Source organism: Arachis hypogaea, chromosome 11, assembly GCF_003086295.3.
Source record: "Arachis hypogaea cultivar Tifrunner chromosome 11, arahy.Tifrunner.gnm2.J5K5, whole genome shotgun sequence".
Classification (NCBI taxonomy): Eukaryota; Viridiplantae; Streptophyta; class Magnoliopsida; order Fabales; family Fabaceae; genus Arachis; species Arachis hypogaea.
In genome coordinates, this window is record NC_092046.1 from 97831755 (window position 1) to 97850035 (window position 18281).

The 18281-nt window shown below is 39.0% G+C and overlaps 1 non-coding gene across 1 annotated transcript; it reads right to left on the reverse strand.

Moving 5' to 3' along the window:
- Window positions 1-12236: 12236 nt before the first annotated feature.
- LOC112725054 (small nucleolar RNA R71) lies at window positions 12237-12340 on the reverse strand. The gene has a single exon (XR_003164185.1). It is a non-coding gene; the product is annotated as a small nucleolar RNA R71 (small nucleolar RNA).
- Window positions 12341-18281: the final 5941 nt, after the last annotated feature.

Below are 18281 nucleotides of genomic sequence, written 5' to 3' on the forward strand. Positions count from 1 at the left end.
ACAGGGATTGATGGATTGAGCAACTTTAGTTAGGTGATGAATTTAGTTAAGCGAATATTTGATGATTTGAGTGAAACTTGATTAACAGAAGTAAAATTGCAAGAAAATAAAAGGGAGAAGGTAAATTGACAAAATCTTAAAGTGCAGAAGAAGTAAATTGCAGAAACTTAAAGTGCAAAAAAGTAAACAAGCTGAAACTAAAAATTCAAGAAAGGTAAATAAATGAAACTTAAAGTGCAAGAAATTTAAATTGCTGAATCTAAATTGACAGGAAACTTAAATTGTAACAAGAATAAAGGGATTTGGGTACTGGGATTCAAAATTGAGCTAGAAAATGTAAATTGAAGTAAATCAGAAAACTATGAGATAAAAAGATTCAGATCAGGGTCTCAATAGCAAAATAGAAATCGCAAATTGCAGATGAATTCAAAACAGCAAGGAAACTTAGATCGATTATGAAATCCTAAAGAAAAATTGACAAATTCAGTGAAGTAACAAAAACAGAAAGAAAACCTAGAGCTCAATTGCTCTCTTGTCAAAACAGAAAATATTAGATTGAAGAAGAAAGAAAATGAAACTTCGAAGAAAAGGAAACCCAGATCTGATCTCAAGCTCTCAAATTCTAAAAAGAAAATTACAAGAGAAAAAGAAAAGTAAAATAAAAGTGTGAAGTAAAAGTCAATTCAAATCAAATTTGATCCTATTTATACACTTTCTATTTTTAGTCATTGAGCAATTAGAATGGGCTTTTGGGTTGGCCTTGAATGAAAGTGGGTTGGGGTGCATTGTAGCTCCTTCCAGTGGAGCGCTCCGTGCATGAAATGAGCGCTGTGCTCACTCCCTTAGCGTGCCCGCCTCACGTGCGCATGTTTGCTTCTCTTGCGCTCCCTTAGTGAATGCTACGTTTACTCACCTAGCGCTGCACCATTTGGTGCGCAAGTTTCCTTGCCCAGCGCTCTCCTAGTGAGCACTACGTTGGTTCCTTGAGTGCTACCTATGCGTACGGATAGCACGAGCTTCCTCCCCCAAACTTGAAATTCACGAAAAAGTTAACTTAGTGAGCGTGGTGCTCACTTTGGAAGTGAACACTACTCCAAAATGTTGCTGAGCGTGGCATTTTCTTTGTGAACGTAATGCTTCCCTCATTTGCCTCCTCCTTTCTTCATTTCTTCACCTACAAGCAACCTAATAAGTAATCAAAGTCTCACCAAAATCACAAGTCCTTGCATCATTCATAAGATCAATTAATTCTAGCATAAAACTTATGATTTTGTGTAAAATAAATGATGTTTGATTGATTCAAAATGATCATGAAATTCCACTCCAATCACATACTTATTGTGCAAGAAAGTGCATAAAACCTAATGAAACAAGTGAAAAATGCTTGTAAAACTAGCATAAGATGACTTGTCATCACAACACTAAACTTAAATCTTACTTGTCCCCAAGAAAGCACTAAACATGAGAAGAAATAAGATAAAACAAAGAAGCATTTATGTCCTTATTTAGCAGGTGATTGAATTTGGGCTATGGGGTTTTATGCAGACAAGATGCAGCTCAATTATTCTTAGCTGACAGATATGAAATGTCTCTTTGAGGATTCACTAGAAGTGCTGCTATAATGCCTTGTTCTTTTATTGATCCCTATTAGCTTTTTCCTTCTTTCTTTTGCTTAGAAACTTATTTCTCAATGATAGCTCAGTGTCAAGTGTTGCAGTAGCCTTTTGGCTCAATTTTTCTCAACACCTCTTTACTACAGACACTTGGCTCACAATTCTTCTTAGGAACATTGATGCCCAGCACCTCTTTGGGTAACTAAATGCTTTGTAACTAGGTTGCTCTTGATAATGGATTTTCGGTTGGTAATCCCAGATTATTTAATCCAAGTTACCATGTTTTAAAAGACTTCTCATAACCTAATTGTCCAAGCATATCCTAGTACAAGAAGCACCACATGCATATGTCCTAAGGTCCAAGCTATTGGTGTCTAGCCTTATTATTTGTTTCTTTCATTCTTGTTGCCAATCCTTGGCTTTTCTTTTCTTTTTCTTTCTTACTTTTCTTCATTTTTCAGTGATGTTCATTAATAAAAGTTTTTATAACAGCAAATGAGTTCTCACTACAAAAGACATTCTATTTTGCAGCTTTTATTATTGAGCTTATCATCTAATCAAGCAATTACCACCACTGAACTTTATTCTAATTCCTACTACATTGGACAATCACATTCTATTTCAAACATTTTTTTTCTTATTGATGTAAAAGGGAAACAAGACATGAATTTAATGCAGATGAGTGACAACAAGCATAATGCAGATCCTAATAAGAAATCTACTCAACATATGAAAGTGCAGAATATAAAATATTTTGAGGCATATCATGTTTCAGATATGCGTCATCCTTCTTTAATTAAAACTATAAAAGAGACTCCACCACCTCTAGTTGTTCTCTTTTCCTCTGTTGGATTCTCCTTTCTTCTTTGGCTCCTACTTCCGCTTTTTGTTTGTATCTTGGGGTTCTTCAACAGGGCATCTACGATCCCAAACGTGGTCTACCTGATCCCAGAGCCCAGCATCCTTCAATTCTTGTTGCATGTGTGCTGCATTTTTCTTGGCTTTTGCTCTCTGATGGTCTACCAATTCTTGGTATTGAACATATGGCTTGATCTCTCGGTTCAATATTGGCATGCCACAAACTACATAGTCTAACTTTGCTTGAGTTTTTATATCATACTCCATCTTGTCCAAATTCCTATGCTCTCCAATTGTATGATATATGTTCTTCCATTGATAAAGATTTTGGATGTACTCTCCTTACTTGGCTTGTTGTAGGGACAACTTATTAAATGATTCTTGAGAGTATGCCGATTCTTCCCTTTGCCAATCAAGAGTTCTTGCTTGAAATTCTCTCTTTTGGTCTAAAATCTTGAGCTAGAAGTTTTCTTGCTTCCCCATCATTTGCTACCGCCAATGCTCTTAATGCTCTTGGGCTTTCAAGTACTGCTCTTTTTGCTTCAAGTATTGCTCCTGTTGTTGCTCATGTGCTCTCATATATCGTTAAGACATTTTTTCAATGGATCTTTGCATTTGGCTTAAGTCCATTGCACCAGAAGCTTGTTCTCCCTCCATTTGTGGTCTCCTCCATCTTCCATGAGCTGTTCTCTCCTCCTGGTTGTTAGTGACACCGTCTATTTTTTGCTTGGTGATTTCTCTGCCTCCCTTTACCTGATCTGTATCTGCATCCTCAAAGATTACCCCAGCTCTATTGTACAGCCTCAGAATGGTACTTGGGTGATGATGACAAGTCATCCTAGCCTAGTTTTACTAGTTTTTTTTTTATTTTCAATAGGTTTTATGCACTTTCTTGGGCCACAAGTAAGTTAATTGGGTGGAATTTCATGTTTCCTTAGATTCAATCAACCATGGATGAATTGATGCATTTTCATGAGTTTTGTGCCATAATTGCTTAGATGACAAGAAGAAGAATAGCTCTCATGATTATAGCATAGCTTTGATGCAATTATTGATTGATGATAGGTGGAATAAAGCTTGGAAGAAGGTTGAAGAAAAGGGGACAGCAAGGAGCAAGAAAAAAGGACTCACGTTTGAGCTAAAGTTTGCCTCAAACTTGAACTCAAACGTGAGGAAGATTGCATTTTCACCCTGGAGGCACACCAAGTTTGCGCCAATGTTTGCCTCAAACTTGAGGTCAAACGTTGGCTTGAAGATTCTTCACCCATGAGAAGCAACGTTTGTGCCAACGTTTGCCTCAAACTTGAGGTCAAACGTTGGCGCCACAAGAACCAGCAAACGCACCCCTGGAGCTTGGCAACGTTTGTACCAACATTTTCCTCAAACTTGAGGTCAAACGTTGGCACCATTTTAGCATGGAAGAGCACTCTGTTTAATGCCTTGGAGAAGCCAACATTTGCGCCAACGTTTGCCTTAAATGTTGGGCCAAACGTTGGCCAAAAGAAATGCATGGGAGGAGCCACGTTTGAGCTCACGTTTGACCTCAAACGTTGAGCCAAACGTAGATGGCAGCAACTTGGCCGAGCTGCATAATGTCACACACGAAGACGTTTGAGTCAACGTTTGCCTCAAACGTTGACTCAAACGTGAATGGTTCATGGCCCGGTTCACAAGTGGACTTTTTCCCAACACCAAGAGCAATCAACAGAGGCTATTATCAAACCAATTCCATCAAGACCAAGGGCCCAATTCAAGGCTCCAAGACCATTAGAAGAAAGTGTATAAATAGAAGTTAGTTTGATTTAGGAGGGACGTCATCTTTTACCTCTGAATTTACACCTCTTGGAGGATTTTTCTTACTGTAACATGGATCCTGGAAGAGAATTCCATTCTCTTCCTCTTTGGTTTTCTCATTTTCTTTATTGCAATTCTTGCTTGAGTCTTAGGTGTGGAGAATTGAGGAAATTCTGTCTCAATCTCACCTTGAGATCTCTGTTTTCGTTTCACTGCACAATTTGAGGAATTGTGATTTGAATTTACTTTCTCTACTGTTTGATTCTAAATTCTTTTGCAATTGATTTCTGATTTGGATCAAGGAAGGTAGTGAGATCTAGACTTAGTTTTCTAGTCTCTTGACCCTGAGATATGAAATTTCCTTTTAATTCTTCTGTTGAATGTTTCTTCAAGCGAATTTATATTTTCTGTTTGAGATCTACTGCAATTAACTTCATCTTTTACTTCCCTGCTTGTTGAAATTTACTTTTCCTTGTTTAATTTTTGCAATCCCAATTCCCAATCCCTTTTATAATTCAAGCAATTTACATTTCTTTCACTTTAAGCTTCAGTTATTTACATTTCTTGAAATCTAAGTTTCTGCAATTTATATTTCTTGCACTTTAAGATTCAGCTTCTTTAATTTCTCTGCACTTTAAATTCTTGTCAATTATCCCTCTCCCTTTAAATTTCATGCAATTTAGTTTCTGCAATCACAAATCACTCAACCAACACTTGATTTGCTTGACTAAATCAACCACTAAACTAAAATTGCTCAATCCTTCAATCCCTGTGGGATCGACCTCACTCATGTGAGTTATTATTACTTGATGCGACCCGGTACACTTGCCGGTGAGTTTTGTGTTGGATCATTTTCCACACATCAAGTTTTTGGCGCCGTTGCCGGGGAGTTGTGTATTTGGAATTCGTTTTCCAAAAATACACATCAAGTTTTTGGCGCCGTTGCCGGGGATTGAAATAGATTGACAATGATTAAGTGAAGTGGAGATCTAGATCAAGCACTTTTTCTTTTCTGTTTCTTTTTTTTTTCTAACCCACTAACTGTTTGAATTTTTGCCTGAGCTAACTGAAACTTCACTTTAGCAATAGAGTAAAGTTTTCTTGGTATTCTCTGGCTTTGTGTGATTCTCATGCTTGTGCTTATTGAATATACGAGAGAAGCAATTTTCTTCTATTTATCTTTCAAGTTTATCAACTATTTGACACATTGTGTCAACTAATTCTCCAATCATATTCTGGCATGAATATACTCTATCTTCATCTGGACCGTTTGTGATTGTGCAGATCATGGAGGGGAACTCAACGAATTCCAGTAATCATGGGAGTAATGTCGCCACCCTAGATGATAATGCAACCCATAACTTGAAGCACCCACTCGTCACCATGAACGACGTTGCTCAATGGTTTGAAGCTTTCCCACAAGGAAATATCATCGAATGGGAAGAACTAATGAGTGAACTCCTAGCCAAGTTGAAACCACCTCATGGAATTGTTAAACCAGAGGCAGAAGTGCAACCATTCACACAAGAGAAGGAAATTGAAGGTGTCCATGCAGTCATGAACCAAAACAAGCAGATGCATCAGCAGACTCTACAACACCTAGATATGATGGTCAGAAAAATCAATGAGCTGCGAAATGCTATAGTACATGCATACAACCTAACTCAAAACTCATACGGTTGGAATCAACCTAAACAAGATTTTGGAGCAATTAACCATGAGCAACAAAGTTATGAACAATCACACTCTCCAAATAGTTCCTCTGGCATGTTCCGACACAGGTCTCAGAATGATGTGTACACCCCACCCTGGAGAACTCATTCCAACTGGAGGGGGGTCGAACACCAAAATCAAAGACCCAGGGACTTTAACTGCAACTACCCCAACTTCAAAAACCAGCATAAAAACTACCTTCACAACAACAACCATCACGCACCACCCCAATGCACACAATCCCAACCCCATCTTACCTCACAACTCGCCCAAAACGACTCTCATCAACCATCACAGTTGACACAACCACGACCAACTCTAAACTTTCAAAGAATCTATGTTCTAGAAATGATGATTGAGTGATTCGTGAAAGCTCAAGAGATGGCAATAATAGAACAGGAAGAAGCAAGAAAAAAACAAGAAATGATAAGCAGAAACCAAGAAGCCTCACTCAGAAAAATTGAGAGGCAAATGGAACAACTGGCTAAGCACCTTGCAGAAACAAGCGAGCAGATGGCAAATATGTCTCTCAGGGCCACCGAAGATGACCCAAAGAACAGCGAAAAAGCTGCTAGGTTGAAAAAAGAGAAAGCAGTCATGGAGGAAGGTGAGAGGGCTGCAGGAAAAGAAACAATCATCAAGGAAAAGCCCACAGTAAGAGGAGAAAACCAAAGGCAACAGAAGCCTCAACTTCCATGATCAGAGGATGAAGGATGTCAAGCTAATGACAATAAAAGAGCGCTTGTTGGGAGGCAACCCAACGTGAGGTAGTTATCTTTTCATAGCAAGTTTAAAAAAAAGGGGGGTCAATTAGTTTTGTCTATACTGCAAGAAGCTAAGTTTGGTGTTGCATACCAAAACAATGTAAGGGAGAATGAAGGATTCTAAGTTTGGTGTTCCACCAAAATCCCATCATAAAACATATTCTCACCTTTTGCATAATGCTAGCTTCAAGCATTTAGATAAACTAGTCAACCATTTTGCTGTTTCCTAGTTTTCAGTTTTGTTACTTTTAGCAAAGAAAAAGAATTTCACATATGGTTAACTTGATGCATGAGAACCACTGGCAAGGTACTAAGTTTGGTGTTCCCACACCAAAGTAAATTTAAAAGTCCACAAATAATTAATGCATGCTAACCATTTTTCAAGTGCTTGGGGAACAAGCAACTTTCAATATCACTACAGAGCATCATACAAGCTTTTGGAAAGATTAAGTACCATCAATCAAAGAAATGAAAATGTGAAGACCAGCAATGATGATGATGAGGAGGAGGAAAGCAAGTAAACTCCAAAAGATTGTATTGTTAAGTGATTATTTTGCATCAGACACTACTATGATTGAAAGTGATATAATACCCCTGCCTATCTGCATAGTATAGTTTTTCTGTAATTCAATAATTAAGATGCTTGATTATTCACAACAATACACTTTTCAAACTTGCGTGCGCTCAAGATTTCAAAAAAAAAAAAGGCACCACATGATAGTTCTTTGAAAAGAAGGATTGAGGAATTAAACAATTTTGAGGCAAGCAAAAGATTAGGAGAAGTGGTGGTTCTGGTTATGTGATTATGCATTGAGGTTGCATGCTTATGAAAACTTGCATGGGAGCTCATAGGCAGGACATAGAGTTCAAAGAAGTATTGTGGAGATTCTCAAACATTTATTGATCCAAGAAGCAGCAAACAAAAGAAAGAAAACATAAAAACAAAAAGAACATGGCCCAAGGCTCTGAGCATCAATTACTAGGCAGAAAAGAAAGAAGAAACAAAAACTCAAAGAGTTGTTATCCTAGTAAATGCTTGTGGTCGAACTATGTCAAAGAGAGAGGCTTGAGCAAGTAAATCCTAAGGGGTGCTTCAACACCTAATACCTTAAAACCAACTGGTTTAGGAGTATTGATTGAAAGCTTATCTAAAGAGCTGCTTTGAGACATGACACTTACAGTCAAGGCCAAAGCACAGAAACTATAAGCTGCTTCAAGGTGATTACCTATAGAGAGATCTCCATGATATTATTTGGATGAAAGTTCTAAGACCTAAGACTCCAAATATGTAGGGACTAGTAAGCACTGAAGCCCTTGCATAAGCATATAATTTAGAGTTCACCCCACTGTCACTTAATCACTTCACTCACAGGATAGTACATGTAATTCTTCAAATCCATTCTTATTAAAAGAACCTTTGAGCATAATTCTTTTCTTGCTTGGGGACAAGAAAGCTTTATGTTTGGTGTTGTGATGACAAGTCATCCTAGCCTAGTTTTACTAGTCTTTTTCTTTGATTTTCAATAGGTTTTATGCACTTTCTTGGGCCACAAGTAAGTCAATTGGGTGGAATTTCATGTTTCCTTAGATTCAATCAACCATGGATGAATTGATGCATTTTCATGAGTTTTGTGCCATAATTGCTTAGATGACAAGAAGAAGCATAATTCTCATGATTATAGCATAGCTTTGATGCAATTTTTGATTGATGATAGGTGGAATAAAGCTTGGAAGAAGGTTGAAAAAAAGGGGACAGCAAGGGGCAAGAAAAAAGGACTCACGTTTGAGCTAAAGTTTGCCTCAAACTTGAACTCAAACGTGAGGAAGATTGCATTTTCACCCTGGAGGCACACCAAGTTTGTGCCAACGTTTGCCTCAAACTTGAGGTCAAACATTGGCTTGAAGATTCTTCACCCATGAGAAGCAACGTTTGGGCCAACGTTTACCTCGAACTTGAGGTCAAACGTTGGCGCCACAAGAACCAGCAAACGCACCCATGGAGCTTGGCAACGTTTGCGCCAACGTTTGCCTCAAACTTGAGGTCAAATGTTGGCGCCATTTTAGCATGGAAGAGCACTCTGTTTAATGCCTTGGAGAAGCCAACGTTTGTGCCAACGTTTGCCTTAAACGTTGGGCCAAACGTTGGACAAAAGAAATGCATGGGAGGATCCACGTTTGAGCTCACGTTTGACCTCAAAAGTTGAGCCAAACGTGGATGGCAGCAACTTGGTGATGCCAAGGCATCTTAGGCTAGTTTCACTAGTATTTTTCTGTTAGTTTTAGTGGTTTTATGCACTTTCTTGAGCTTAAAGTAACCAAGAATGGTTAAAAGAATAACAAAGCAATGAACCATCCAAACAATATGATTTTGATGCAATATCCATGAGTTTTAGTTATATTACTTGAATGCTATGAATGGAAGATTTCTCATGAAATTTTGCAAGACTTTGATGCAATTGTTTGGATGTTTCAGGAAAGAAGAGGCTAGGCAAGGAAGCAACAAAATCAATAAAGGAAGCTTGAATATCACATGTGGAGTTTAAGTTCCAGTTTAAGCCTAAACTGGAGCTTAAACGCCAGAATCATGAAGGCTAAGAAATGCTGGAATTGAAGTTTAACCTCCAGTTTGACCTCAAACTGGAGGTTAAACGCCAGAATGAAAAGTCTCACCAAAGAAGCATTCCACGTTTAACCTCCAGTTTGACCTCAAACTGGAGGTTAAACGCCAGAATGATAATGCCACTCAGGAAGGAGTTCCACGTTTAACCTCCAGTTTGACCTCAAACTGGAGGTTAAACGCCAGAATGGGAAAAGCACCAGGGAGCCATTTCCACGTTTAAGCTCCAGTTTGACCTCAAACTGGAGCTTAAACGTGTTCGACCAAGTTTTCTCCTCCAGGGTTGCTCTCTCCATTTCCACGTTTAAGCTCCAGTTTGACCTCAAACTGGAGCTTAAACGTGTTCGACACCTCCAGGGCTACCTTTCTAAGCTTCCACGTTTAACCTCCAGTTTAACCTTAAACTGGAGGTTAAACGTGTTCGACCTCCAGGATGCCTCCTTCCATTTCCACGTTTAACCTCCAGTTTGACCTTAAACTGGAGGTTAAACGTGTTCGACCTCCAGGGCTGCCCTTCCTATATCCACGTTTAAGCTTCAGTTTGACCTCAGACTGGAGCTTAAACGTGTTCGACTACATGACTCTCCAGGGCTGCCTTCTTCCATTTCCACGTTTAAGCTTCAGTTTAACCTTAAACTAAAGCTTAAACGTGCTTCTACAAAAGGCCTCACTGGAAGTGTCTGGCGTTTAAGCTGCAGTTTAAGCTTAAACTGCAACTTAAACGCCACTCTTGGAAAAGGTTTCTGGACCAAAGATATTGTGGTTTAAGTTAGTATTTGAGCACAAACATTAACTTAAACTTATTCTGGTATGAAACCCAATTGAATATCATGGTTTATGGGATTGGGCCTGAAGGATTGATGAGTCTGAAATTTCAATTTATTGAGTCATGTGCCATTATTTGATTATCACTAAGTTGGCTCAATGAATGTTACAGAATTTGGACCAGCAGCCTCATCAAGATTATGGATCATAAACCCAAGGCAAAAGGAAAGCAGGGAGAGGCCTCAAAGCCCAAGAAACACAACAGAAGCTCAATATAGAAAGTGTATAAATAGGATAGAATTTAAGTTAGAGAGGACGGGGACCTTCACTTTTAGCTAGTTTTCATATCTTTGTAATTGAATTCAGAGCTATGACTCACTAAACCCCCTTTCATTGGGTTAGGGAGCTCTATTGTAATTCAATGAATCAATAATAGTTTATCTTCTTCTTCAATCTTTTCTCTTGAATTTTGTTAGAAAGCTTCTCGATCTAATTCCATTGAGTAGTTGTCTTGGGAAAGAAACTACCCATACTTGGAATCCTTCGGAACCTTGGGAAAGGAATGGAGGATTCATGCTAGAGAAGCTTTCTCACAGTGAATTGGATTGGGGTTTGGATGGATATTGTGACATGTAATCCTACCAAATTGTGGTTCATGAAACTGTGTGGTATAATCAGTGATCGAGCATCATCTCTTCTTATGAACATTTAAACCAAGGGATTGGGAATTTGTTTGTTTTTAGAGAGAATTGGTGAGCCAAGGGATTGGGATCCAATCATATAAGATTGCCAAGCAAAATTCAATGAACGCATTGGTTGAGGAAGAGATAAACATGTTTTGATTCGGAGATCTCAATATCTCCTATAACCCAATGAATTCCCCATTTCTGATTTCCACTTTCTCTTTACATTCTGCTACTCAATTCATGCAATCACCCCCATTCCCTTTTAATTTCAGCAATTTAGTTTCTGCTCTTTAATTCATGCAATTTAAGATTCCGCCATTTCAATTTCTTGTCATTTACTTTTCCCGCCAATTTTACATTCCGCAATACTCATCTCAATCTTGATTCCGCTCAACTAGAACACACTTCTAATCCGAATTGCTCACTCAACCAATCCTTGTGGGATTCGACCTCACTCTATTGTGAGTTTTTACTTGACGATAACCGGTGCACTTGCCGGAAGGAATTTTGCCGATCGTGCAATTTCCTAAATCGTAGCATAACTAGTTTATGTGCATCAAGTTTATGGCGCCGTTGCCGGGGATTGGTTTTTGATTGACAATTCTCCAATTGGAAGCTAACTAGATTGAGCAATTTCTCTTGCTTTGTTAATTCTGTTCAAGTTACTTGTTGAATTTTAATTTCTGCACTCGGTTACATGCTTTCTTTCTTTATGCCTTTAAATTCAAGCAACTAACTCACTGACTCACTAACTGTTTGAATTAATTCCTCAATTGCTCTAACCATACTCTTCCATTAACCAAGAGTATTTCACTTGTTTGTGCCTGTGCTGTGTTCTTGTATGATAGGTAGGAGAGGAGAGACATCAAGTCCTCCATATACCGAACCAGAGAGGACCCTTCATAGACTGAGAAGGGAAGCAAGAGGGAAGAGAGTAGTGGGAGAAGAGGAATCTGAAGGAGAATCTGAGGACAATTTTGAGGAAGCTTTAGATCTCAACATGGATAGAGAAGTTCACAACCATGAGAGAGCTGATGGAAACAATGCCATTCCTGAGAGGAGGGTTCTTAGTTCATACATAAACCCAACCTCTGGGAATTGTGGTAGCAGCATCCAGAAACCACCCATTCAGGCCAACAACTTTGAACTCAAACCACAGCTAATATCACTTGTGGAGAATCATTGTTCATTTGGTGGAAGTGCTAATGAAGATCCCAACCAACATCTCACAAAATTCCTGAGAATTTGTGACACTGTGAAGTCCAATGGAGTCCAGGAAGATTCCTATAAACTGCTTTTGTTCCCATTTTCACTTAGGGACAAAGCAGCTAAGTGGCTGGAATCATTCCCAAGGGGGAGTCTAACAACATGGGATGAGGTGGAAAGCAAGTTTCTGGCACGTTTCTACCCCCCACAAAAGGTCAATAGGCTTCGATCTGAGGTTCAAACTTTTAGACAACAAGATGGTGAAACTCTCTACGAGGCATGGGAGAGATTCAAGGACTTGACAAGGAAATGCCCACCAGACATGTTCCATGATTGGGTGCAATTGCATATCTTCTATGATGGACTCTCTTATGAATCAAGGAAGGCTGTAGACCATTCATCAGGAGGTTCATTGAACAGGAAAAAGACTGTGGAAGAGGCCATTGAAGTGATTGAGACAGTGGCTGAGAATGAGTACTACTATGCATCAGAAAGGCACAACACTAAGGGAGTCATGGAGCTGAACCATGTTGATACAATTCTAGCCCAAAACAAGGTGTTTGCCAAGCAACTAGCAGAGCTTACCAGGCAATTAGAAACAAAGCAAGTGGCTGCAATACACACACAAGATCAAGAGGAAGTAAGCATTGAAGGAGGTGATTGGGAAGAGGCCAACTATGTGGGAAACCAACAAAGGCAATCATATGATCCACATTCCAACACTTACAACCCAGGCTGGAGAAACCACCCAAACTTTGGGTGGGGGAACCAACAAACCCAACCACAAAACCACAAACCTTACAACCACAACCAACATAACAATTCCACATACCAAAATTCCAACCAAAAATCATACCAAGCCACACAAAACACTTACCCCCAATCATCATATCATGGCCAAAATAATCAACCTACCCAACTTAATCCCAACCAACAATTTCAAGATCAATTAAACCGGATAGAAGGAATGATGGCAACCATGAGTCAAGACATAACCGAATTGAAAAGCTTCAGAGATGATGTGAGAGCTACCTTAAGAAACCATGGTGAAAAACTCAAGAGGATGGAGTCTCAAGTAGGAGAGCTATCTCAACAGGCCGTCAAATCAACTGCAGTGTTCTCTAGTGACACAGAAAAGAATCCTAAAGGGGAACAAAAGAGAGTGAGATGGGAAGAATGCAAGGCCATCACTATATTGAAGGAAGTTTCAGAAGAAGAAGGAATCAGGCCCTCAGAGCAGGAGCCAGAAATCTTGAAGGAAGAAGTTAAGCAGGAAAGTGGAACTGAGCAAGCCAAGGAACTGCAAAAAGGCATGCTGGAAATATACCAACCAAAAGCACCATTTCCTCAGAGGTTAGGAGGAGGTGAAAAAGGGAAAACCTATTCAAGGTTTTTAGAGACATTTAACTCTCTCCATGTCAATATTCCCTTTCTTGAGATTCTCCATCAAATGCCTACACACATCAAGTATTTAAAGGAATTGTTAAGCAAGAAGAGAGTTTTGAAGGGAGGACAAACGGTAACAATGAACAAAGAATGCAGTGCTCTCATCAAGAAGGACACACTCTCTAAGAAAACGGACCCAGGAAGTTTTCATATCCCTTGCATCATAGGGGAAACAAAAATTGACAGAGGATTCTGTGATCTAGGAGCTAGCATAAATGTGATGCCTCTAACTCTTATGAAGAGGCTACAACTGAATGAGGTGAAATCCACTGATGTAATCATACAACTGGCTGACAAAACTCAGAAGCAAGCTGAAGGGGTAGTTGAAAATGTGCCGGTGAAAGTGGGGGATTATTACTTCCCCACAGACTTTGTCATTGTGGACATGGAGGAAAGCTACTTACACCCTATCATTCTGGGCAGACCATTTCTAGCCACTACTAGAGCGCTCATAGATGTAGAACAAGGAGAGCTAATTCTGAGAATACATGATGAACAGCTCGTTTTCAAAGTTTTCAAACCTGCATCTGAGCCTGAACCAGAACCTGAAAAGCCTAAGGATGATAGTAGCCATCTGTGTTTGGAGGAAAGTAATCCAGCAGCTGAAACTCTAAAACAGTCCTTGGAAGGCAAACAAGAGTTGCAAGAGTTAAAGCCACAAGAATCAGTGGAAACAGATCAGAAGGATCCTCCTGACATAAGGGTCAATGAAGAAATCCTCAAGAGAAAGGGAAGAGTGATAGGGAGATTGCCAAGAGGGTGGAGAAACAAGAAAATTCCCACTGAAGGTTTCTCTCCGGGAGATAACATGATATCAAGTCATTATCTGCCAATCCCACCTGGCCTCAAAACCATTCCTTCCCAGCTCCCTCAAGTGTTCACAATCAGGAAAGTTCTTTCTATGGAACATTTAGAGGTCATGAATGAATCAAGTGGGGACGTTTTCATAGTGAGAGGAGAAGACGTCAAGCACTACAATCCATCCTAACAAGGGACAACCGTCAAGCTAATGACGTTAAAGAAGCGCTTGTTGGGAGGCAACCCAACCTGAGGTAATACCCTTTTGCTGTTTCTTTTATTTGTTTCAATAAAAAGGGGTGAAGTAGTTTCTGTGCATTGCAAAGAAATAAGTTTGGTGTTTCACACCAAACAATGAATTCGTAAATCAATAATTCAAAGGGGAATGTGTGACTCTAAGTTTGGTATTCCACCATAAAGATCAACTGAACACAACAACCTTTGAATTATATGAAAGGAACAACCATTCTAAGCAGTCACAGAAATGCTTAGAACCCTTAGCAGCAACTTCATTCCAAAGAGAACTCAAGGACTCAAAGAATAGAGAAGTAAGGGGGAGTCTAAGTTTGGTGTTCGCACACCAAAACTCGGATACTTACCCACACATAGTTGAGCTAACCACTCAAGTGCTTGAGAAGCAAGCAACTTCATCACTCTTTGCAGGAAAGGAAACAAGGATCTTAAAGCATGAAGCAACAATTAGGAGAAGAAGGAGAAATCAAATTGTTTCCTGGCAACAAAGAGAAATCAAGAAATTTCACAAGGTGGTATTGTTCCTTGATAATTCTTTAAAAAGGGCAAACAAAAGCATGCTTGTTCTGGTTTAGACTGTAAATGTTGAATCTTTCTGGAATGGGAAGTTGTTAGTATATTTGTCTGTTTAGTGCTTTGAATAAAGTGAATACCTAGATGTTTGGATATAACTTCACCCTCTTAAACAAGTGCTTGCCATGCTTGTTCTGTTTCTAAAAATAAAAGAAAAGTTTGAACAAAAGTAACTTGGCTCAATTAGTGACAATTCAAGTAGAATTAAGTGGTGGTATGCATGCTTGATTGTTTAAGTCAGATCACTGGACATAGAGTGTAGAATTATCATTTTTTTTATGTAGAAATTGAAAACTGTCTATGGATCTTGATGAATAAATGTCTTTGGCCATAAAAAAGAAAGAAAAAGAAGAAGAAAAAGCCACTGAAAAAGGGCAAACAAAAAGCAAAAAAAAATTGAGAAAATAAGCTAGGTACCAATGGTTTGAACTTCTGAGACAAATGCCTGTGGTGTGTATGTATTAAGGATATGCTTGGATGAATAGGTTCTGAGGAGTGTTTCAACACTTGGTAACTTGGGTTAACTAACCCGGGATTATCAACCAAAAGTCCATTATCAAGAGCAACCTAAATACAAAACATTTAGTCACACAAAGAGGTGCTGGGCACCAATGTCTCAAGAAGAAATGTGAACTAAAGTGCCTAAAGTGGATATGTGTAGTGCACTGATAAGAAAAAGAAAATGCCAAAGGCTTGTGCAACACATGACACTAAGCAAACAAGGAGCAAAAGAAGCTCTAAGAAAAAGAAAAGAAAAACAAAGAAGAGAAAGGTGCCAAGGACATAAGAATAACAAGAGGCCATAGCAGTGTTTGATGGATGCAATGAAAAAGTGATAATATTACCTGATAAGTATGAAAAAGTGATGCTGCAACTTTCTGCATAAAACCCTTCTGATGAACTTCAAATGCCTGCTAATATAGCCAATGTAATTGCTTTCTGTTTCATACTTTCTTCTCAAATAACTCAGGACTTGCTTAGGGACAAGCAAGTATTAAGTTTGGTGTTGTGATGCCAAGGCATCTTAGGCTAGTTTCACTAGTATTTTTCTGTTAGTTTTAGTGGTTTTATGCACTTTCTTGAGCTTAAAGTAACCAAGAATGGTTAAAAGAATAACAAAGCAATGAACCATCCAAACAATATAATTTTGATGTAATATCCATGAGTTTTAGTTATATTACTTGAATGCTATGAATGGAAGATTTCTCATGAAATTTTGCAAGACTTTGATGCAATTGTTTGGATGATTTCAGGAAAGAAGAGGCTAGGCAAGGAAGCAACAAAATCAATAAAGGAAGCTTGAATATCACATGTGGAGTTTAAGTTCTAGTTTAAGCCTAAACTGGAGCTTAAACGCCAGAATCATGAAGGCTAAGAAATGCTGGAATTGAAGTTTAACCTCCAGTTTGACCTCAAACTGGAGGTTAAACGCGAGAATGAAAAGTCTCACCAAAGAAGCATTCCACGTTTAACCTCCAGTTTGACCTCAAACTGGAGGTTAAACGCCAGAATGATAATGCCACTCAGGAAGGAGTTCCACGTTTAACCTCCAGTTTGACCTCAAACTGGAGGTTAAACGCCAGAATGGGAAAAGCACCAGGGAGCCATTTCCACGTTTAAGCTCCAGTTTGACCTCAAACTGGAGCTTAAACGTGTTCGACCAAGTTTTCTCCTCCAGGGTTGCTCTCTCCATTTCCACGTTTAAGCTCCAGTTTGACTTCGACACCTCCAGGGCTACCTTTCTAAGCTTCCACGTTTAACCTCCAGTTTAACCTTAAACTGGAGGTTAAACGTGTTCGACCTCCAGGATGCCTCCTTCCATTTCCACGTTTAACCTCCAGTTTGACCTTAAACTGGAGGTTAAACGTGTTCGACCTCCAGGGCTGCCCTTCCTATATCCACGTTTAAGCTTCAGTTTGACCTCAAACTGGAGCTTAAACGTGTTCGACTACATGACTCTCCAGGGCTGCCTTCTTCCATTTCCACGTTTAAGCTTCAGTTTAACCTTAAACTAAAGCTTAAACGTGCTTCTACAAAAGGCCTCACTGGAAGTGTCTGGCGTTTAAGCTGCAGTTTAAGCTTAAACTGCAACTTAAACGCCACTCTTGGAAAAGGTTTCTGGACCAAAGATATTGTGGTTTAAGTTAGTATTTGAGCACAAACATTAACTTAAACTTATTCTGGTATGAAACCCAATTGAATATCATGGTTTATGGGATTGGGCCTGAAGGATTGATGAGTCTGAAATTTCAATTTATTGAGTCATGTGCCATTATTTGATTATCACTAAGTTGGCTCAATGAATGTTACAGAATTTGGACCAGCAGCCTCATCAAGATTATGGATCATAAACCCAAGGCAAAAGGAAAGCAGGGAGAGGCCTCAAAGCCCAAGAAACACAACAGAAGCTCAATATAGAAAGTGTATAAATAGGATAGAATTTAAGTTAGAGAGGACGGGGACCTTCACTTTTAGCTAGTTTTTATATCTTTGTAATTGAATTCAGAGCTATGACTCACTAAACCCCCTTTCATTGGGTTAGGGAGCTCTATTGTAATTCAATGAATCAATAATAGTTTATCTTCTTCTTCAATCTTTTCTCTTGAATTTTGTTAGAAAGCTTCTCGATCTAATTCCATTGAGTAGTTGTCTTGGGAAAGAAACTACCCATACTTGGAATCCTTCGGAACCTTGGGAAAGGAATGGAGGATTCATGCTAGAGAAGCTTTCTCACAGTGAATTGGATTGGGGTTTGGATGGATATTGTGACATGTAATCCTACCAAATTGTGGTTCATGAAACTGTGTGGTATAATCAGTGATCGAGCATCATCTCTTCTTATGAACATTTAAACCAAGGGATTGGGAATTTGTTTGTTTTTAGAGAGAATTGGTGAGCCAAGGGATTGGGATCCAATCATATAAGATTGCCAAGCAAAATTCAATGAACGCATTGGTTGAGGAAGAGATAAACATGTTTTGATTCGGAGATCTCAATATCTCCTATAACCCAATGAATTCCCCATTTCTGATTTCCACTTTCTCTTTACATTCTGCTACTCAATTCATGCAATCACCCCCATTCCCTTTTAATTTCAGCAATTTAGTTTCTGCTCTTTAATTCATGCAATTTAAGATTCCGCCATTTCAATTTCTTGTCATTTACTTTTCCCGCCAATTTTACATTCCGCAATACT